Here is a 22,500-nt window from a genome sequence, read left to right as displayed (position 1 = left end):
TGTTTTTTTTTTTTTTAAGTAAACATTTGTCAAAATAGTCCACATAGGATAGGCCTGTAAGTGTTCTCTCCTAAACATAACCCTCAACTGACGCCAGATATGCAGATACAGGCCGAGAGAAACGCCCTTTTAAAATTCTGGATCGCATGATTTTTAAATATTCTCCTATAGAAAATCAAATGTGCAATATTAATTTCAGTTCACAATGATTCAATCACTACACCTGGATGAAACTTTCGGACAACTACCGACTACTCACTATTCATTACAATGATAGTCAACTTTCCATACACCTCTTCTATGATTTCTTGGATGGACTATATCAATGAGCGCATGTCGAAAATAGTAATTTAGAGTTGACTGATATTAGTTTTGATTTGTTTGTTGTGGTTTAGATGTGGCGGGGTTTGAGAATAATCCGAAAACAGAGTTTGTATAGGATCCTCCGCAAGGTGCCCAAAGCTCATTCTCTCCTCCTCCAACGACACACCATCACTCCTTCTCACCGCCCCTAATGAATTTACCGACAATGTCAAAATACTTCGTCCCGTTTCAGACCCGTTTTGTCGGCTCTCTCTAGTCCATCATCCGGGCCCTCTCCGACGTCGTCAGAGGTTTACAAACGGCAGTGGCTGTGGTTCGCTCTCTTTCGGACCACAAGACCGTAAATTATTCATCAAAGCACTGGCTCACCAGCAACGCGATTTCATTGCCACTCATTGCCGTTTGGCGACAAAATAAACACAACCGTTCCCGTTTTTAAAACCACACTGTCGAAGACCCAGGCATGTATGCATTTAGGGTACGTACATACGCTATGACCCCCCCTTCTTTCTCTGCACGGGGCTTTTCCACGCGCCTCTCTGGAACCTTGGAGGGGGAAAGGTAGGAGCCCTCGAGCCCCTTCAATCGCATGAGCCAAACGGAACTCCAATCAAAATGCTGGTTTAAAACAAATCTGTAGGCCCAATCGGGCTGTCTGTAGTTCTATTTTCCGTTCTGATAAACGGAGTATAAAACATAAACACACCACACACAACCCGATGCGCTTCTACCGCTGACCGCGCTCTCCGTCCCGTCCTGTTTAATATAGGCGTGTGTACTTCTTCTATGCGTTTTAACAGCGGTTGGCATCCAATTTGTTGCATTATCGCCACCTACTAGACTGGAGTACAACTCCCTTATACTTTGCTTGAAAAAAAAAATGTAAATAAATACGCTACCATCTAACACTACACTCACTAATTTCTAAATGATATAAAATAAAATGAACACCACCCTACTCCACTAAATAAATGTATTTATTCCAACCTCATGCCATCATCCTGAAAGGATGGGACATCACCACTTAACACATGCTGTAACTCTTCTGATGTCACCCAAATACCTCTCTGCAGCTGCCACCACAACCTCTATTTCCTGCCACTTACGTTCCATCCCTGCAGTACAGTTGATAACCATTAATAGAAATGCTAAAAATCCAATCTTACTGAAACTTGTATCACTTTTTGGTCTTTCACTCTGTTCCTGGTATATATCTCCAACTCTCACCACTCCTCCCCCTTGACCCATCTTCCTCTACATATGACAACTTCTGCGCTATTCTAACCCTGGAAACCTCAACCTGCCTCTCTCGAACGGGACATTTCTGATCCCCAGCGCCATGGGCAACACTACAATTAACACATACCACTACCTTCCCCAATGCTACACATTCCTTTGTCTCATGCCCTTCTACACACTTCTCACACATTGGAAGCTCCCTCCTACACACTGCTGCCACGTGCCCATAAGCTTGACACCTGTAACATCGTAATGTATTCGGCACATATGCTCGTACATGACAACTTATACAGTTGAAGTCGGAGTTTACATACACCTCAGCCAAATACCTTTAAACTGCGTTTTTCACAATTCCTGACATTTAATTCTAGTAAAAATTCCCTGTTTTAGGTCAGTTAGGATCACCACTTTATTTTAAGAAGGTGAAATGTCAGAATAATAGTTGATTTATTTCAGCTTATATTTCTTTCATCACATTCCCAGTGGGTCAGAAGTTTACATACACTCAATTAGTATTTGGTAGCATTGCCTTTAAATTGTTTAACTTGGGTCAAACGTTTTGGGTAGCCTTCCACAAGCTTCCCACAGTAAGTTGGGTGAATTTTGGCCCATTCCTCCTGACAGAGCTGGTGTAACTGAGTCAGGATTGTAGGCCTCCTTGCTCGCACACGCTTTTTCAGTTCTGCCCACAAATGTTCTATAGGATTGAGATCAGGGCTTTGTGATGGCCTTTCCAATACCTTGACTTTGTTGTCCTTAAGCCATTTTGCCACAACTTTGGAAGTATGCTTGGGGTCATTGTCCATTTGGAAGACCCATTTGCTACCAAGCTTTAACTTCCTGACTGATGTCTTGAGATGTTGCTTCAAAATATCCACGTAATTTTTCTACCTCATGATGCCATCCATTTTGTGAAGTGCACCAGACCCTCCTGCAGCAAAGCACCCCCACAACATGATGCTGCCACCCCCATCCTTTTTTTCTGAGGTCTTGGCTGATTGCTTTTGATTTTACCACTACGTCAAGCAAAGAGACATGAGTTTGAAGGTAGGCCTTGAAATACATCCACAGGTACACCTCCAATTGACTCAAATTATGTCAATTAGCCTATCAGAAGCTTATAAATCCATGACATAATTTTCTGGAATTTTCCAAGCTGTTTAAAGGCACAGTCAACTTAGTATATGTAAACTTCTGACCCACTGGAATTGTGATACAGTGAATTATCAGTGAAATAATCTGTCTGTAAACAATTGTTGGAAAAATTACTTGTGTCATGCACAAAGTCGATGTCCTAACCGACTTGCCAAAACTATAGTTTGTTATCAAGACATTTGTGGAGTGGTTGAAAAACAAGTTTTAATGACTCCAACCTAAGTGTATGTAAACTTCCGACTTCAACTGTATATCCTAAGTTCACTTTGTCGGGCAAAGACAACTTCAAAACTCAAAAGGACAGACAATGACTCTTCTGTTTCCCCACTCTCGCCACCCTGTCTGCTTTGCATCAAACTACGAGCATCACATACACCGGGAATCTTTCCCCTCAGCTGGTCAACTTTTATATTTACTGCTACCCCAGTTATCACTCCTTCCATTGGTGCCCTTTTCTTGAGAATGAAACAATTCACTTTTCTTGCTCCCATTCGTTTTACTCTGAGCGCCTTCTCCCTCTGATCCAACAGAAACACAAACAATTATCACTAGACCACTTCTAGTTACCCTCACCGATTCCACATTACTCAACTCTTTTTCCACCCACTGTGAAACCACAAATGGATCAGCCAAAAGACAAGAGTCCACTTTTTCCATAAACTTCACTCCTACTGTCACAGACTCATCTTTTTCCTGATGTGCATACCTCGGTCTCCGATAACTTCCCCACACCTACCCCCTGCGATACTACACCCTCACTCACTTCCATTTCTCCTCCAGCTCCTTCTGCTTACACTTTCTACCGTTCTTCTTTAACAAACCATCTCCCTTTTTTCCACCGTTTTTTTATCCGACTCAAGCTCACCCTCTTCTTCCCTCTCTCTCTTAGACCTCCTCTCCCTCTCTTTTCCCATCCCTCCTCAGTTTTACAAGTACGCGTCTCCTTATGATAATACTGCACTACTCCTAACAACCATCTTGTTCTTGCTTTCTCTAGGGACTCCACTTCCGCCGACCTTCCGGCTTCACGCCTGGCCTTAGGCATGTGTACGCTCATCCTCCAATGCTTTAAACGTTATTTTTCTTCTTCTTCGTCAAGGTTTATTGGCAGACAATACCCATAAGGTGTATTGCTGCCACCTACTGTACGGGGTAGTAATACCCCCCCCAAAAAACGAAATACTGTATGTTTTGAAAATTGTATATATAATAATAACAATAACAAATAAATAAATCATACTACCTTACATTTTTATTAGATTTTTACACTGAATAACATTCACTCTACTTCTCTTAAAGTCACAAAGGCCAATCTGATCCCTACACAGGCTCAGGAGTCTGAGAGGGTGATACTTCTTCCGTTGCCAGTATCCCTTGCCGGTTTTCCGATGTGAATTCGTTCAGGCCCTAAAAAAGAGTCATGTCTAGATGGGTTACAGCTTTTGTCAAATTGACGTCAAAAGTATATGTTTTATCTTTTTTTGCTAACCCCAACCTTAACCCTTTTCCTAAAACTTAACGTTCATTATTCGAACATGCTGCGTAAATGACATGACAATTTTGACAAAAACTGTATTCCTTCCAGACAAAACTCCTTTAATACCACTTGGAGGAATGGGCACACACTTCAGCCGTGGCTAGGAAGAGGGGAGGGGCTTAGCGTATTGCTTGCGCTGCACGTGGGGGTGCTGGGGTGGGGAAGGCTCTAGTGCTGGGGATTGAGATGTGTACCATAAGCACAGGCAAATAGGCCTACGTCTGATAAAACAATTTAAAAAATGTCAGGTGATTTAGAATGTTATTTATTGCCCGATATAATTAGAAAGAAGAGAGGGTTTGGAGAATGAGAGGGAGAGAAGGAGGTTAACAAGGTTTTGAGATATAGTGAGAGAGATGGAGGAAGACAGGGTTTGGAGACATAGGGAGAGAGACGTTTGGAGACATAGGGAGAGAGACAGGGGGAACAGGGTTTGGAGACATAGGGAGAGAGACAGGGGTAACAGGGTTTGGAGACATAGGGAGAGAGACAGGGGTAACAGGGTTTGGAGACATAGGGAGAGAGACAGGGGTAACAGGGTTTGGAGACATAGGGAGAGAGACAGGGGTAACAGGGTTTGGAGACATAGGGAGAGAGACAGGGGAAGACAGGGTTTGGAGACATAGGGAGAGAGACAGGGGTAACAGGGTTTGGAGACATAGGGAGAGAGACAGGGGAAGACAGGGTTTGGAGACATAGGGAGAGAGATGGAGGAAGACAGGGTTTGGAGACAAAGGGAGAGAGACAGGGGTAACAGGGTTTGGAGACATAGGGAGAGAGACAGGGGGAACAGGGTTTGGAGACATAGGGAGAGAGACAGGGGGAAACAGGGTTTTTGGACATAGGGAGAGAGATGGAGGAAGACAGGGTTTGGAGACATAGGGAGAGAGATGGAGGAAGACAGGGTTTGGAGACATAGGTAGAGAGATTTAGGAAGACAGGGTTTGGAGACATAGGGAGAGAGACAGGGGGAACAGGGTTTGGAGACATAGGGAGAGAGACAGGGGAAGACAGGGTTTGGAGACATAGGTAGAGAGATTTAGGAAGACAGGGTTTGGAGACATAGGGAGAGAGACAGGGGGAACAGGGTTTGGAGACATAGGGAGAGAGACAGGGGGAACAGGGTTTGGAGACATAGGGAGAGAGATGGAGGAAGACAGGGTTTGGAGACATAGGTAGAGAGATTTAGGAAGACAGGGTTTGGAGACATAGGGAGAGAGACAGGGGGAACAGGGTTTGGAGACATAGGGAGAGAGACAGGGGGAACAGGGTTTGGAGACATAGGGAGAGAGATGGAGGAAGACAGGGTTTGGAGACATATGGAGAGAGACAGCGGGAAACAGGGGTTGGAGAGAGACAGGGAAAGACAGGGTTTGGAGACATAGGTAGAGAGATTTAGGAAGACAGGGTTTGGAGACATAGGGAGAGAGACAGGGGGAACAGGGTTTGGAGACATAGGGAGAGAGACAGGGGGAACAGGGTTTGGAGACATAGGGAGAGAGACAGGGGGAAACAGGGTTTGGAGACATAGGGAGAGAGATGGAGGAAGACAGGGTTTGGAGACATATGGAGAGAGACAGCGGGAAACAGGGGTTGGAGAGATAGGGAGAGAGACAGGGGAAACAGGGTTTGGAGACATAGGACATATAAATACTTGATTATAATTTACTGGTTTCTTGATTTATCTCTGTAAACGAGTTCCTGCCATTCAACCCTAGAGAGAGACCGGTCAGTATTTAGAGGTGACTGCCATCCTAGACACTCACTCCAGTCATTCACCTCTTGAGTGTGATGATGATGATGGACTGTGGTGTGTCTGTAGTGTTGAGGATGGTTGTAGTGGTGAGAACCATCTCCCCCAGTGGGCCAGACTCAGGGCTTCAGGAGTGATGAATCTCACCTCCACATCTAAGAGAGAGCGGGCCAGACTCAAGGCTCCAGGAGTGATGAATCTCACCTCCACATCTAAGAGAGAGCGGGCCAGACTCAGGGCTCCAGGAGTGATGAATCTCACCTCCACATCTAAGAGAGAGCGGGCCAGACTCAGGGCTTCAGGAATGGCAGCTTCAGTGGGCGTCGACCTGGAGTGACGAACACGTCAGTGAGGGAGTTCGATTAGGCTGAACCGCGGTGCACCGCGAGCCTGACGGACCGAGGCATGGGCGCTGGACAAGCTGGCTGAGGCGTAGAAGCCCGACAAGCTGGCATAGGCATGGGAGCCTGGCGATCCCGCTGAGGCATGGGAGCTTGACGAGCTGGCTGAGGCATGACGTGGCATGGGAGCTTGACGAGCTGGCTAAGGCATGACGTGGCATGGGAGCTTGACGAGCTGGCTGAGGCATGACGTGGTATGGGAGCCTGGCGATCCCGCTGAGGCATGGGAGCTTGACGAGCTGGCTGAGGCATGACGTGGTATGGGAGCCTGGCGATCCCGCTGAGGCATGGGAGCTTGACGAGCTGGCTTAGGCATGACGTGGTATGGGAGCCTGGGGATCCCGCTGAGGCATGGGAGCTTGACGAGCTGGCTGAGGCATGACGTGGCATGGGAGCCTGCTGACCCAACTGGGGCAAGGGAACTTCTCGAGCCAGCTAAGGTGTGAAAGCCCGATAAACCAGCTGAGGCACCCCCGGTTCCATCGGCGGCGGCATCCAGACCTAACGTCACCAACAAAACAAAAAACCTCCCTGATGCTTTGTATGGTGGTGTCAGCATTCTGTAAGGATCGATGCTGGAGACAAGAAGAAGGTACAAGGAGTAAACATTTAATGAAACACAGGCATGAAACAGAACAGGAACAGCGCCTGGACAGGGGAAGAATAACGACATCAACGCTGACACAGGGAACAAACTGAGGAGCAGACAGATATAGAGGGGGTAATCAACAAGGTAATGGAGTCCAGGTGAGTCCAATATTGCGCAGCTGCGCGTAATGATGGTGACAGGTGTGTGTAATGAAGGGCAGACTGGTGCCCTCAAGCGTCAGAGAGGGAGAGCGGGAGCAAGTGTGACAGTTTTAGTCATTTAAGTTTACACAAAGTGTTTTTCCATCGCAAAAAAAAATATATACAGTGGGGCGAACAAGTATTTGAGACACTGCCGATTTTACAGGTTTTCCTACTTACAAAGCATGTAGAGGTCTGTAATTTTTATCATAGGTACACTTCAATTGTGAGAGACTGAATCTAAAACAAAAATCCAGAAAATCACTTTGCATGATTTTTAAGTAATTAATTTGCATTTTATTGCATGACATAAGTATTTGATCACCCACCAACCAGTAAGAATTCCGGCTCTCACAGACCTGTTAGTTTTTATTTAAGAAGCCCTCCTGTTCTCCACTCCTTACCTGTATTAACTGCACCTGTTTGAACTCGTTACCTGTATAAAAGACATCTGTCCACACACTCAATCAAACAGACTCCAACCTCTCCACAATGGCCAAGACCAGAGAGCTGTGTAAGGACATCAGGGATAAAATTGTAGACCTGCACAAGGCTGGGATGGGCTACAGGACAATATGCAAGCAGCTTGGTGAGAAGGCATCAACTGTTGGCGCAATTATTAGAAAATGGAAGAAGTTCAAGATGACGGTCAATCACCCTTGGTCTGGGGCTCCATGCAAGATCTCACCTCGTGGGGCATCAATGATCATGAGGAAGGTGAGGGATCAGCCCAGAACTACACGGCAGGACCTGGTCAATGACCTAAAGAGAGCTGGGACCACAGTCTCAAAGAGAACCATTAGTAACACACTACGCCGTCATGGATTAAAATCCTGCAGCACACGCAAGGTCCCCCTGCTCAAGCCAGCGCATGTCCAGGCCCGTCTGAAGTTTGCCAATGACCATCTGGATGATCCAGAGGAGGAATGGGAGAAGGTCATGTGGTCTGATGAGACAAAAATATAGCTTTTTGGTCTAAACTCCACTCGCTGTGTTTGGAGGAAGAAGAAGGATGAGTACAACCCCAAGAACACCATCCCAACCGTGAAGCATGGAGGTGGAAACATCATTCTTTGGGGACGCTTTTCTGCAAAGGGGACAGGACGACTGCACCGTATTGAGGGGAGGATGGATGGGGCCATGTATCGCGAGATCTTGGCCAACAACCTCCTTCCCTCAGTAAGAGCATTGAAGATGGGTCGTGGCTGGGTCTTCCAGCATGACAACGACCCAAAACACACAGCCAGGGCAATTAAGGAGTGGCTCCGTAAGAAGGATCTCAAGGTCCTGGAGTGGCCTAGCCAGTCTCCAGACCTGAACCCAATAGAAAATATTTGGAGGGAGTTCAAAGTCCGTATTGCCCAGCGACAGCCCCGAAACCTGAAGGATCTGGAGAAGGTCTGTATGGAGGAGTGGGCCAAAATCCCTGCTGCAGTGTGCGCAAACCTGGTCAAGAACTACAGGAAACGTATGATCTCTGTAATTGAAAACAAAGATTTCTGTACCAAATATTAAGTTCTGCTTTTCTGATGTATCAAATACTTATGTCATGCAATAAAATGCAAATTAATTACTTAAAAATGATACAATGTGATTTTCGGGATTTTTGTTTTAGATTCCGTCTCTCACAGTTGAAGTGTACCTATGATAAAAATTACAGACCTCTACATGCTTTGTAAGTGGGAAAACCTGCAAAATCGGCAGTGTTTCAAATACTTATTCTCCCCACTGTATATATACACTACCGTTCAAAAGTTTGAGGTCACTTAGAAATGTCCTTGTTTTTGAAAGAAAAGCACATTTTTTGTCCATTAATATAACATCAAATTGATCAGAAATACAGTGCAGACATTGTTAATGTAAACTACTATTGTAGCTGGAAACGGCTGATTTTAATGGAATATCTACATAGGCGTACAGAGGCCCATTATCAGCAACCATCACTCCTGTGTTCCAATGGCACATTGTGTTAGCTAATCCAAGTTTATAATTTTAAAAGGCTAATTGATCATTAGAAAACCCTTTAGCAATTATTTTAGCACAGCTGAAAACTGTTGTTCTGATTAAAGAAGCAATAAAACTGGCCTTCTTTAGACTAGTTGAGTATCTGGAGCATCAGCATTTGGGGGTTCGATTACAGGCTCAAAATGTCTAGAAACAAAGAACTTCCTTCTGAAACTTGTCAGTGTATTCTTGTTCTGAGAAATGAAGGCTATTCCATGCGAGAAATTGCCAAGAAACCAAAGATCTCGTACAGCGCTGTGTATTACTCCCTTCACAGAACTGCACAAACTGGCTCTAACCAGAATAGAAAGAGAAGTGGGAGGCCCCGGTGCACAACTGAGCAAGAGAACAAGTACATTAGAGTGCCTGGCTTCTGGCATTCTCCCGCCACACTACTTTATAATTAAACAATGAATGCATCTAACGAAGTTACCTAAATGTTTTTTAATCATCTTAAAACATGATAGGCCCTTATGTATGAGAGATATAACAAGCAATAGCAATACAGAAAAATCGAAGGAGTAGTTTGAACAAACCTTACAGTTGAGCAAAGTTTAGTGTGATGACGTATGCATCCCCCTCCATGCCGTTGAAAACCAAACGGCAAAAAAGCCTAATCTTACTCATTAAAATAGCCTATCAAAAGCATAAAGACAAGTTAAAATAATTACAAGTATTTCCCAAATAGGCTATTCTAATTAAGTGTTTAATGTCCTAAAGTTGCAGCTTTTAAATGGGAACAATTGTGAAAGTCAGTCTATAGGCGATTCTCTATCACAGCTTTATTTTGAATGACGAATATTACAGGCAACAAGAAGTGAAATAGAGCAAACGATATCAAGATGGAAAAATCGAATGAGAATTCAAAAGAAAAAATGACAGCTGAGCAAAGTTTACAGTGTGAAAGAAACGATGTGTGAGTGGGCCAAAATCTACCCGCATTTGGCAGGTGGTGGATGCTAATTTTAGGCCCTGAACAGGACCCAGGTGATGGTCAGAGGACGTAGCAATTTACCTTCACAAGGTGTGCCATTTTGAAATGTGGTTGTGCAGCAGCAGTTTTTCTCTTTATATGTCAGTCACTGACAGTCACTCTCTTTATATGTCAGTCACTGACAGTCACTCTCTTTATATGTCAGTCTCTGACAGTCACTCTCTTTATATGTCAGTCTCTGACAGTCACTCTCTTTATATGTCAGTCACTGACAGTCACTCTCTTTATATGTCAGTCACTGACAGTCACTCTCTTTATATGTCAGTCACTGACAGTCACTCTCTTTATATGTCAGTCACTGACAGTCACTCTCTTTATATGTCAGTCTCTGACAGTCACTCTCTTTATATGTCAGTCTCTGACAGTCACTCTCTTTATATGTCAGTCTCTGACAGTCACTCTCTTTATATGTCAGTCACTGACAGTCACTCTCTTTATATGTCAGTCACTGACAGTCACTCTCTTTATATGTCAGTCACTGACAGTCACTCTCTTTATATGTCAGTCACTGACAGTCACTCTCTTTATATGTCAGTCACTGACAGTCACTCTCTTTATATGTCAGTCTCTGACAGTCACTCTCTTTATATGTCAGTCTCTGACAGTCACTCTCTTTATATGTCAGTCTCTGACAGTCACTCTCTTTATATGTCAGTCACTGACAGTCACTCTCTTTATATGTCAGTCACTGACAGTCACTCAATGCAGCTAACATTTTCTAGATTGGTAAATTAGTCTAACGGCCAGCTATCTGAACTTGTAGTAATCACGGTTGAATTACCGACCGTGGGGCCCAAATTGATTTTGTTAGTCACTCAAACATCATATTAAAAACAAAATTTCGCTTAGGGCCCCCAAAAGGCAATGGCCCGCATGTGTGGGTATAGATGTGGGTATAGATGAGGGTATAGATGTGGGTATAGATGTGGGTATAGATTTGGGTATAGATGTGGGTACAGATGTGGGTATAGATGTGGGTACAGGTGTGGGTAGGGATGGAGGTACGGATGTGGGGATGGATGTGGGTATAGATGTGGGTACAGATGTGGGTATAGATGTGGGTACGGATGTGGGTACAGATGTGGGTATAGATGTGGGTACGGATGTGGGTATAGATGTGGGTATAGATGTGGGTATAGATGTGGGTACAGATGTGGGTATAGATGTGGGTACGGATGTGGATACAGATGTGGGTATAGATGTGGGTATAGATGCGGTTACAGATGTGGGTATATATGTGGGTATAGATGTGGGTATAGGTGCGGGTATAGATGTGGGTATATATGTGGGTATGGATGTGGGTACAGATGTGGGTATAGATGTGGGTATAGATGTGGGTACAGATGTGGGTACAGATGTGGGTATAGATGTGGGTACGGATGTGGGTACAGATGTGGGTATAGATGTGGGTACGGATGCGGGTATAGATGTGGGTATATATGTGGGTATGGATGTGGGTACAGATGTGGGTATAGATGTGGGTATAGATGTGGGTACAGATGTGGGTATAGATGTGGGTATAGATGCGGGTACAGGTGCGGGTATAGATGTGGGTATAGATGTGGTTACAGGTGCGGGTATAGATGTGGGTATAGATGTGGGTATAGATGTGGGTATAGATGCGGGTATAGATGCGGGTATAGATGCGGGTATAGATGTGGGTATAGATGTGGGTATAGATGTGGGTATAGATGTGGGTATGGATGTGGGTGTAGATGGCGGTATAGATGTGGGTATATATGTGCGTATAGATGTGGGTATATATATGGTATAGGTGCGGGTATAGATGTGGGTATAGGTGTGGGTACAGGTGCGGGTATAGATGTGGGTATAGATGTGGGTATAGATGTGGGTATAGATGTAGGTATAGATGCGGGTATAGATGTGGGTATAGATGTGGGTATATATGTGGGTATAGATGCGGGTATAGATGTGGGTATGGATGTGGGTACAGATGTGGGTATAGATGTGGGTATAGATAGCGGGTACAGATGCGGGTATAGATGCGGGTATAGATTTGGGTACAGATGTGGGTATATATGTGGGTATGGATGTGGTTACCGATGTGGGTATAGATGTGGGTATAGATGCGGGTACAGATGCGGGTATAGATGTGGGTATAGATGTGGGTACAGGTGCGGGTATAGATGTGGGTATAGATGTGGGTACAGGTGTGGGTATATATGTGGGTATAGATGCGGGTATAGATGTGGGTATAGGTGTGGGTACAGGTGCGGGTATAGATGTGGGTATAGATGTGGGTATAGGTGCCGGTATAGATGTGGGTATAGATGTGGGTATAGATGTGGGTACAGATGTGGGTATAGATTTGGGATTGGAAGTGGGTACGGATGTGGGTATGGATGTGGGTATAGATGTGGGTATAGATGTGGGTATGGATGGCGGTAGAGATGTGGGTATAGATGTGGGTACAGATGGCGGTACGGATGGCGGTACGGATGTGGGTACGGATGTGGGTACGGATGGCGGTACGGATGGCGGTACGGATGTGGGTACGGATGGAGGTACGGATGTGGGGACGGATGTGGGTACAGATGTGGGTACGGATGCGGGTACGGATGTGGGTACGGATGTGGGTACGGATGTGGGTACGGATGTGGGTACGGATGTGGGTACAGATGTGGGTACGGATGTGGGTACGGATGGGGGTACGGATGTGGGTATGGATGTGGGTACACAGACTTGCGAGCCACTGCGGCCACTCATGAGTTCAGATTTTTTCGTGGCTCTCACCCACATCAAAGTTGCCCGTCCCTGTTCTAGTTAGTTAGCTAGCTAAGGAGTGGACCCGCTCACGCCACGCTATCAAGACCAAGTAAAACATATGAGGTGATAAAACAACAGAGAAGATACCGTTTGAATGCTGAGGATTATTCATTATTCAAATGTTGTTCACATGTTGTTAGAATGTTGTATGTTAAAGCCCCAACCTTACAACCTAGTAGGTTATTAACACCTCATATTGATAACATGGTATAAAGACAAAAATAGACACAGGAATATTACTACAATTCAGTACATACTGTATTTATTGTCCATCGAAGGCAATTTACAAGACCATTGGAAAACAACAAGTAGCACTAGGGTAGCAATAGCTGACAATTAAAGTGTTTAGTAATTGAATTGCATTCCTTTTCATTACGTATAACCACAACCTACATTACACAACACCAGAGGTCAGGGATAGGGAGATCCCCTTGTGTTGGGAAGTAGCCGCCAGCTCATTCACTGCGGGGGTAAGGGTATTTGACAAAACATGTAGACACAGCTTTGGAGGTCAGGGGTTAAGTTGAGGGTCGTAGGTGAGGTGTGAAGGAGAGACCCTGGTGTTGGGAAGTAGCCGGTCTCAACACCACAGCGGCCTGATTCACAACACCAGCTGCCCCGCCCTACCAGACCTGACCAGTAGATGGTGATCCAGCTGCCCCGCCCTACCAGACCTGACCAGTAGATGGTGATCCAGCTGCCCCTCCCTACTAGACCTGCCCAGTAGATGGTGATCCAGCTGCCCCGCCCTACCAGACCTGACCAGTAGATGGTGATCCAGCTGCTCCGCCCTACTAGACCTGCCCAGTAGATGGTGATCCAGCTGCTCCGCCCTACCAGACCTGACCAGTAGATGGTGATCCAGCTGCCCCGCCCTACCAGACCTGACCAGTAGATGGTGATCCAGCTGCCCCTCCCTACTAGACCTGCCCAGTAGATGGTGATCCAGCTGCCCCGCCCTACCAGACCTGACCAGTAGATGGTGATCCAGCTGCTCCGCCCTACTAGACCTGACCAGTAGATGGTGATCCAGCTGCCCCGCCCTACCAGACGTGACCAGTAGATGGTGATCCAGCTGCCCCGCCCTACCAGACCTGACCAGTAGATGGTGATCCAGCTGCCCCGCCCTACCAGACCTGACCAGTAGATGGTGATCCAGCTGCCCCGCCCTACTAGACCTGCCTAGTAGATGGTGATCCAGCTGCTCCGCCCTACTAGACCTGCCCAGTAGATGGTGATCCAGCTGCTCCGCCCTACTAGACCTGCCCAGTAGATGGTGATCCAGCTGCTCCGCCCTACCAGACCTGACCAGTCGATGGTGATCCAGCTGCCCCGCCCTACCAGACCTGACCAGTAGATGGTGATCCAGCTGCCCCTCCCTACCAGACCTGACCAGTAGATGGTGATCCAGCTGCCCCGCCCTACCAGACCTGACCAGTAGATGGTGATCCAGCTGCTCCGCCCTACTAGACCTGACCAGTAGATGGTGATCCAGCTGCCCCGCCCTACCAGACCTGACCAGTAGATGGTGATCCAGCTGCCCCGCCCTACCAGACCTGACCAGTAGATGGTGATCCAGCTGCCCCGCCCTACTAGACCTGCCTAGTAGATGGTGATCCAGCTGCTCCGCCCTACTAGACCTGCCCAGTAGATGGTGATCCAGCTGCTCCGCCCTACTAGACCTGCCCAGTAGATGGTGATCCAGCTGCTCCGCCCTACCAGACCTGACCAGTAGATGGTGATCCAGCTGCCCCGCCCTACCAGACCTGACCAGTAGATGGTGATCCAGCTGCCCCGCCCTACCAGACCTGACCAGTAGATGGTGATCCAGCTGCCCCGCCCTACCAGACCTGACCAGTAGATGGTGATCCAGCTGCTCCGCCCTACCAGACCTGACCTGTAGATGGTGATCCAGCTCCAAACACGGTGGTCTTCTGTCCTGAGGAAGAGAGAGAGAAGAAAATAGGGATAGGGATAAAGTGGTGCTCTGAGAGAGCGAGAGAGAGAGAGAGAGAGAGAGAGAGAGAGAGAGAGAGAGAGACAGAGAGAGAGAGAGAGACACAGAGAGAGAGAGAGAGAGAGAGAGAGAGAGAGAGAGAGAGAGACACAGACAGACAGACAGACAGACAGACAGACAGACAGAGAGGGGAAGACAGTGAGGGAGAGAGAGAGAGAGAGAGAGAGAGAGAGAGAGAGAGAGAGAGAGAAAGAGGGGAAGACAGAGAGAGAGAGAGAGAGAGAGAGAGCGCGAGAGAGAGCGAGAGAGAGAGAGAGAGAGAGAGAGAGAGAGAGAGAGAGAGAGAGAGAGAGAGAGAGAGAGAGAGAGAGAGAGAGAGAGAGAAAGTTTAACCTTCCTGGCTGGGGTTTGACATCTCGTCTCTCAGTCAGGGAGGATCCTGGGAGATTCTGCTACATCTCGTTAACTGACAGGCTTTACCCACAACCCCTTGCTGTAGTGCCATCACACTCTGAGGCCGAAACGACACCCACCGCTCCCTATGCAGATTTTATAATCAGGGTACAGAGGTTCCTGTGTGTGCGTGGGAGAGGTTTATAGGGGAACATAAGCTTTTACTTTGCATTTCAAACGATTGGGGATTAGTAAGCTACTCGTTTGAGATAAATGGGAAGAGAGTCAGAGTCAAAGACACAAGTCAGTCAGTCACTCGTCTTTGTGGCTGACTTTCATGCACCATTTCATGCACCATTTCATGCACCATTTCATGCATCATTTCATGCATCATTTCATGCACAATTTCATGCACCATTTCATGCACCATTTCATGCACCATTTCATGCATCATTTCTAATCTCATGACTTAAAGGACAAGCAAAGCAGCTGCCACTGGGCAAAAAAACCTGGTTGTATCAACATTGTTTCCACTTCATTTCAACCAAAATTAAATGTGAAGATGTTGAATCAACGTGAAAAAACGGATTGAATTTGCAGAAAAGTCATCAACATAAAGGCATTACATCTTTTATTCATCCAACTTTTCACCTAAAACCAATGAGATGGTGACATTTGTTGTTGTTCACATTGGATTCACGTTAGTTGACAACTCAACCAAAAGTAAATCAAAAGTAGACGTTGAACTCACGTCTGTTCCCAGTAGGGCGGTTTTTGTCGGATGGGGAGAAACTTAGTTTGATTTGATTTGATTCTCTTTTAGTCCCCATTTGGACTAATCTTCCAAGAGTCCTTAAACTTAGTTAATGGTAGTTAAGTTCTCATAAATATATTTTTTATGTTCCACCATCCTTACGTTCCAGTGGATCTGCTGAGGGGAGAACAGCTCATAATAATGTCCGGAACGGAGCAAATGGAACGGCATCAAACACCTGGAAACCACGATTTTGATGTATTTGATACAATTCTACTGACTCCGCTCCAGTCATTACCATGAGCCCACCTTCCCCTATTAAGGTGCCCCCCAACCTCCCGTCTTACATTCTCCTCTTTCTGTCTTTCTCTTCCTCAAGCACTTCTCAACCTGTCCACAACGAGGTCCCTAACATCGTTGGATGTAAACGGATTGGTCTTGGTACTTTATAAACGGTACAGTCTTAAAGGGGAGGCTGTCATAGAACCTTCACATTGTATAACTAGGGCCCAGAGGTTCCTATTCAGGTCGAGTGGCTCTAATTTACAGAGCTGCAGAGTTGACCCACTAGAAAGACACTCCCTAATTTAAAGAGCAACAGAGCTGCAGAGTTGACCCACTAGAAAGACACTCCCTAATTTAAAGAGCAACAGAGCTGCAGGCTATTGCAGAGTAGCACCATGTGAATGATGACTTGTATTTCTATAAAGGTGGACCATAACATCTCTGCTCTCCTCTCAGGAAGCAGAATAAATCAGGTAACTTCCTGCTATTCCTTTTGTATGTTTACAGTCTTAAGATGAATCCGATCTGAACAACACATATATTCTGATTCACACACACAGACTGTTTTCAGTGTGTATGAAGCGACCATGCTCGTATAATGACCACTAACCTTGCCTAAGACCTGAGGACCTGAGCACTGTCTGAAACAACAGAGAATGGTCATAAGACAGACAAGAATATTATAATGACAGAGAGGACAGAATGATTAAACAGATAACGAAATGGAAATAAATTCCATGAAATCAGAATAACACAAAGTCAAGATGAAAGGTCATAGGAGCCGAATAGAAAGAGAGGGAGGGACAGCTGAGTTAGTCAGTATTGTGTTAAACGGAGGGATGGAGACACAGGAGATCAGATAACTGCAGCTGTCTCAGTGGGGAATGGACTGTAACGATCGCTCACACACCCTGTAGCCAGGGTGAGAAACAGACCAAGGACATATTTTCCCTGCATTCCATTTATTGTATTGTATCATATCATATCATATTGCATACTGCATTTTATTATATTTCATTCAGTTCAATTAAATGGAATTCAATTGAATTTGATTCTGTTCTATACTTGGCCAGTGTAGGGCAGGAGAGAAATGGAACAGACAAGGACCAGTTCTGGAATTCCATTCAATCATCCTGGATTCCATATTCTATGGTTGTTATAGAATTCCTTAAATAGCCCTGCCTTCCACATCCTATGGTTGCCATGGCTCCAGCTTCAAGAGAATGTCCTCGAGCTTTTAGAAATATTGACTTGTACTGTATAGAATCACACCGGTGGTGATGATGGTTTAATGCATGCATTGATGTTTTTGGTCATTGTGTGTTTGTTTGTTTGTGTGTGTGTGTGCGTGTGTGTGTGTGTGTGTGTGTGTGTGTGTGTGTGTGTGTGTGTGTGTGTGTGTGTGTGTGTGTGTGTGTGTGTGTGTGCGTGTGTGCGTGTGTGCGTGTGTGCGTGTGTGTGTGTGTGTGTGTGTGTGTGTGTGTGTGTTCTCTCTCTCTCTCCCTCCCTCTTCTTCTGAAGAGGTGAATAGGGGATGAACAATCTATAATTTCAGGGTGCATATAGACAGAATATGTCTGGACTGTGTGTGTGTTTGTTTGTGTGTGTGTTTGTTTGTGTGTGTGTTTGTGTGTGTGTGTGTTTGTGTGTTTCTCTCATGCCAAGTTTGTCCTGAATATCTCCTAATAACCTTCCTGCAATGCAGGACATTTTAAACTTGTAGTGTATTTGAGGTTTAAAAAAGGCTTCTGAAGTTTGTAATTTCCACACCAATCTCAGAGTTGATTTTCCCTTATGAAAAATGTATCAACGCCTACAAAAATAATCCACATAATATTTCACATTTATTGTTGCAGAAAGATTATTTTCAAATTAACTGTCTCAAAATAAGATCCTACATCTGTAGGTGTGAAATCAATTTGTCTGTGTGTGAAAGAGAGCGAGACAGAGATGTAAACATATGTTTCCCATGCCAATAAAGCTCTTTGAATTGAATTAAGAGAGAGAGCGAGAGAAAGACAGAGAGAGAGAGCGAGAGAGAGAGAGAGAGCAACTTCCTGTTATAAAACTCTCCATAATCTTTCACCTAGATCTCATACAGACTGGGTTTGACACATTCTGCACAAAATAAGAGTGTGTTAGCCCACTGAGCTAAAGCCCTACGCAATGGATCTAGGACCTTCTGCAAGTCTTCAGGTCTCAGGCATTGTGTAAATTACTAGGACATTTCCTTTACCTATCTGGTAAACATTCAGTCCTATCTGGTGTTCATTCAGTCCTGTCTGGTAAACATTCAGTCCTATCTGGTGTTCATTCAGTCCTGTCTGGTAAACATTCAGTCCTAACTGGTAAACATTCAGTCCTAACTGGTAAACATTCAGTCCTAACTGGTAAACATTCAGTCCTATCTGGTAAACATTCATTCCTGTCTGGTAAACATTCAGTCCTATCTGGTAAACATTCAGTCCTATCTGGTGTACATTCAGTCCTGTCTGGTAAACATTCAGTCCTATCTGGTAAACATTCAGTCCTATCTGGTATACCTTCAGTCCTATCTGGTAAAACGATAGTTCTATCTGGTAAACATTCAGTTGTATCTGGTAAACATTCAGTTCTATCTGGTAAACATTCAGTCCTGTGTGGTAAACATTCAGTTCTGTGTGGTAAACATTCAGTTCTATCTGGTAAACATTCAGTTCTATCTGGTAAACATTCAGTTCTATCTGGTAAACATTCAGTTCTATCTGGTAAACATTCAGTCCAGATGAAAAAGATGAGACGAGGAGATGAAGGCACTTTATAATATTGAGATGCACTTTGTATTTTCCCTTCAAACACTCAGAGACAGACAGACAGACAGACAGACAGGGTGATTGCATTGGGCGCGCCTCAACACTAATGCTGCTGTAGATTGAGTTGTAAAACAGAGATGTCGAAGCTGAGAGCGAGCTAGAGAGCCAAAACCTTTTTAATGCAGAAAGCAATCTCAAGTGTTCGGTGTGTCAGAGTAGAGGGGGGAGGGTGGTGACTAGGTTGCACTCTCAGCTAAAGACGCACATGCATGCAAGCCAAGGTTATTATAGTACACAAAACTTAAAAATAAAAATAAAAAATACAATTATAAAAACAAGTTAGAAAATTTAAATAATGAAGAAAAACACTTGAAAAACAAAAACTATACTGAAACTAGTATTTTGACTGCAAAACTACTAAACTAAAATAAAAACCATCATATGCTTAGTTGTAGTTATATTTCCCTTCTAAACTTTAGGCAAAAATCTAACGGGGTGTTAAAGCATTTTTTCTAATGGGGTTTTGGAGCGTCTGAATCTGGCGGGTAAATTCTGCCACTAGGTGGCGATGTTTCAGAAAGGCCTAACTGGTGCGTCACTATCACCAGCTATCAGTAGCTAACAGGGAAGAAATCTGAGGGCGTGATTCATTTGAGTACATTGCTGGAATGTACAAAAGCAAATGTATTGTAGTGTCAGAAGATGGCAGCGTGTGGAACAGAGGTAAACGGGAAAAGCCATCCAACCTCACAGTTCAATCTGAACAGCACCACAAACCGTTTCCGGATGAAGACGAGGTAAGACAGCTATTCTTTTAGTGTTGGAATACAGTCGTGATTCGACTTCTGGTATCATAGGAACACACATAAGACGTACATTTTGTTTTGAAATGTTTCTCTCTGCCAGAAAGGGTGTGAACAGTGTGAACAGTTTGGTGTCTCATGGGTTGTGAGGTGGGGGTTTATTACAACACCGATAAAGGACAATATCCATCTGGACATTTGAGTGACCGGAGCATCTCAAATAGTACTGGAGTACCCCTGCTATAGGCCTACAACACATACTGTCTCCTAGTCTCCCACTGTTGGAGGTGGCAAGATCAAATCCCTGAGCTGACAAGGTAAAAATCTGTCGTTCTGCCCCTGAACAAGGCAGTTAACCCCACTGTTTGTAGGTCGTCATTGAAAATAAGTATTTGTTCTTAACTGTCACGTTCCTGACCTATTTCTGTTAGTTTGTTATATGTGTTAGTTGGTCAGGACGTGAGTTTGGGTGGGCATTCTATGTTTTCTGTTTCTATGTTGGTTTATGGGTTGCCTGGTATGGCTCTTAATTAGAGGCAGGTGTTTGGCGTTCCTCTAATTAAGAGTCATATTTAGGTAGGTGTTTTCACAGTGTTCGTTGTGGGTGGTTGTCTCCTGTGTCTGTGTATGTCGTTGCGCCACACGGGACTGTTTTCGGTTTGTTTTGTTTTTCGGTTTATGTAGTCTGTTCCTGTTTCATGCGTTCTTCGTTATATGTAAGTTCTTATGTTCAGGTGCGTCTACGTCGTTTGTTGTTTTGTTAGTGTATAATCGAGTTCCCACCATTCCAGAACCAAGCGGCGCGAAGTCGAGCAGGATACTACACGGGAATCATGGACTTGGGAGGAAGTATTGGAAGGTAAAGGACACTGGGCTCACATTGGGGAATATCGCCGCGCTCGTGAGGAGATGGAGGCAGCGAGAGCCCAAGAGCGGTGGTATGAGGAGGCAGCAAGGAGACGTGGCTGGAAGTCCGAGAGGAGACCCCAAAAATTTATTGGGAGGGGGCTAAGAGGTAGTGGGCCTAAGAGGTAGTGGGCCAAGGGCAGGTAGGAGACCTGCGCCCACTTCCCAGGCTTACCGTGGAGAGCGGGAGTACGGGCAGGCGCCGTGTTACGCAGTAGAGCGCACGGTGTCTCCTGTACGAGTGCATAGCCCAGTGCGGGTTATTCCACCTCCCCGCACTGGTAGGGCTAGATTGGGCATTGAGCCAGGTGTCATGAGGCCGGCTCAATGTGTCTGGTCTCCAGTGCATCTCCTCGGGCCGGCTTACATGGCACCAGCCTTACGCATGGTGTCCCCGGTTCGCCTACATAGCCCGGTGCGGGTTATTCCACCTCCCCGCACTGGTCGGGCAACGGGGAGCATTCAACCAGGTAAGGTTGGGCAGGCTCGGTGCTCAAGGGAGCCAGTACGCCTTCACGGTCCGGTATTTCCGGCACTACCTCCCCGCCCCAGCCCAGTACCACCAGTGCCTACACTACGCACCAGGCTTCCAGTGCGTTTTCAGAGCCCTGTTCCTCCTCCACGCACTCTCCCTATAGTGCGTGTCTCCAGCCCAGTGCCTCCAGTTCCGGCACCGCGCACTAAGCCACATGTGCGTCTCCTAAGTCCTGTGCACACTGTTGTTTCTCCCCGTACTCGTCCTGAGGTGCGTGCCCTCAGTCCGGTACCACGCACCAGGCATATAGTGCGCTTCGAGAGGTCAGTGTGCCCTGTCCCTGCTCCCCGCACTAGGCTTGAAGTGTGTGTCCTCAGTCAGGTGCCTCCAGTTCCGGCACCACGCACCAAGCCTACAGTGCGTCTCAGCCGGCCAGAGTCTGCCGTCTGCCCAACGGCGCATGAACTGCCTGTTTGCCATGAGCCTGCAAAGCTGCCCGTCTGCCATGAGCCTACAGAGCCTTCCGCCAGACAGGAGCAGCCAGAGCCTTCCGCCAGACAGGTGCAGTCTGAGCCATCCGTCTGTTCTGAGCCATTAGAGCCGCCTGTCTGTCCCGAGCCGTCAGAGCCGATAGTCAGTCAGGAGCCGCTAGAGCCAGTCGTCAGTCAGGATCTGCCAGAGCCGCCAACCAGACAGGATCTGCCAGAGCCGCCAACCAGACAGGATCTGCCAGAGCCGCCAACCAGACAGGATCTGCCAGAGCCGCCAACAAGACAGGATCTGCCAGAGCCGTCAGTGAGCCATGAGCGTCTAGAGCCGTCAGCCAGCCATGAGCGTCCAGAGCCTTCAGCCAGCCATGAGCGTCCAGAGCCGTCAGCCAGTCATGAGCTGTCCCTTAGCCCAGAGCGGCTATTTATTCAGAACTGCCCCTCAGTCCAGAGCTGTCTCTCTGTCCGGAGCTGCCTTTCAGTCCGGAGTTGCCCCTCTATCCTGAGCTACCTCTCTATCCTGAGCTACCTCTCTATCCTGATCTATCCCTCTGTCTTGAGCTATCCCTCTGTCCTGAGCTATCCCTCTGTCCCGGTGCTGCCCCTTGTGTCGATGTTACCAAAAGGATTTAGTGGGGGTAAGATGAGGGTGGACATTCATAGG

General features: G+C 46.2%; 1 protein-coding gene and 1 long non-coding RNA gene across 2 annotated transcripts in view; both read right to left on the bottom strand.

Moving 5' to 3' along the window:
- The window catches only part of LOC129830717 (E3 ubiquitin-protein ligase TRIM71-like), a 58,461-nt gene extending 56,040 nt beyond the window's left edge, over positions 1-2,421 (bottom strand). The window contains exon 1 of the mRNA XM_055893358.1: positions 1-2,421. This exon is cut by the window's left edge and continues 868 nt beyond it. The gene's annotated coding sequence lies outside the window, so the exon portion shown is untranslated.
- A 12,010-nt stretch (positions 2,422-14,431) lies between these two features.
- Positions 14,432-22,500, bottom strand: part of LOC129830716 (uncharacterized) — a 15,494-nt gene continuing 7,425 nt past the window's right edge. The window contains exons 2-3 of the long non-coding RNA XR_008755627.1: positions 16,983-17,013; positions 14,432-14,970 (exon numbers count right to left, since the gene is read on the bottom strand). This is a non-coding gene — a long non-coding RNA (uncharacterized LOC129830716). The remainder of the gene's footprint in view (positions 14,971-16,982; positions 17,014-22,500) is intronic.

This window comes from Salvelinus fontinalis, chromosome 32 (assembly GCF_029448725.1).
Source record: "Salvelinus fontinalis isolate EN_2023a chromosome 32, ASM2944872v1, whole genome shotgun sequence".
Classification (NCBI taxonomy): domain Eukaryota; kingdom Metazoa; phylum Chordata; class Actinopteri; order Salmoniformes; family Salmonidae; genus Salvelinus; species Salvelinus fontinalis.
The sequence above is the reverse complement of the archived record's forward strand: the minus strand, read 5'-3'. Positions and strand labels throughout refer to the sequence as shown.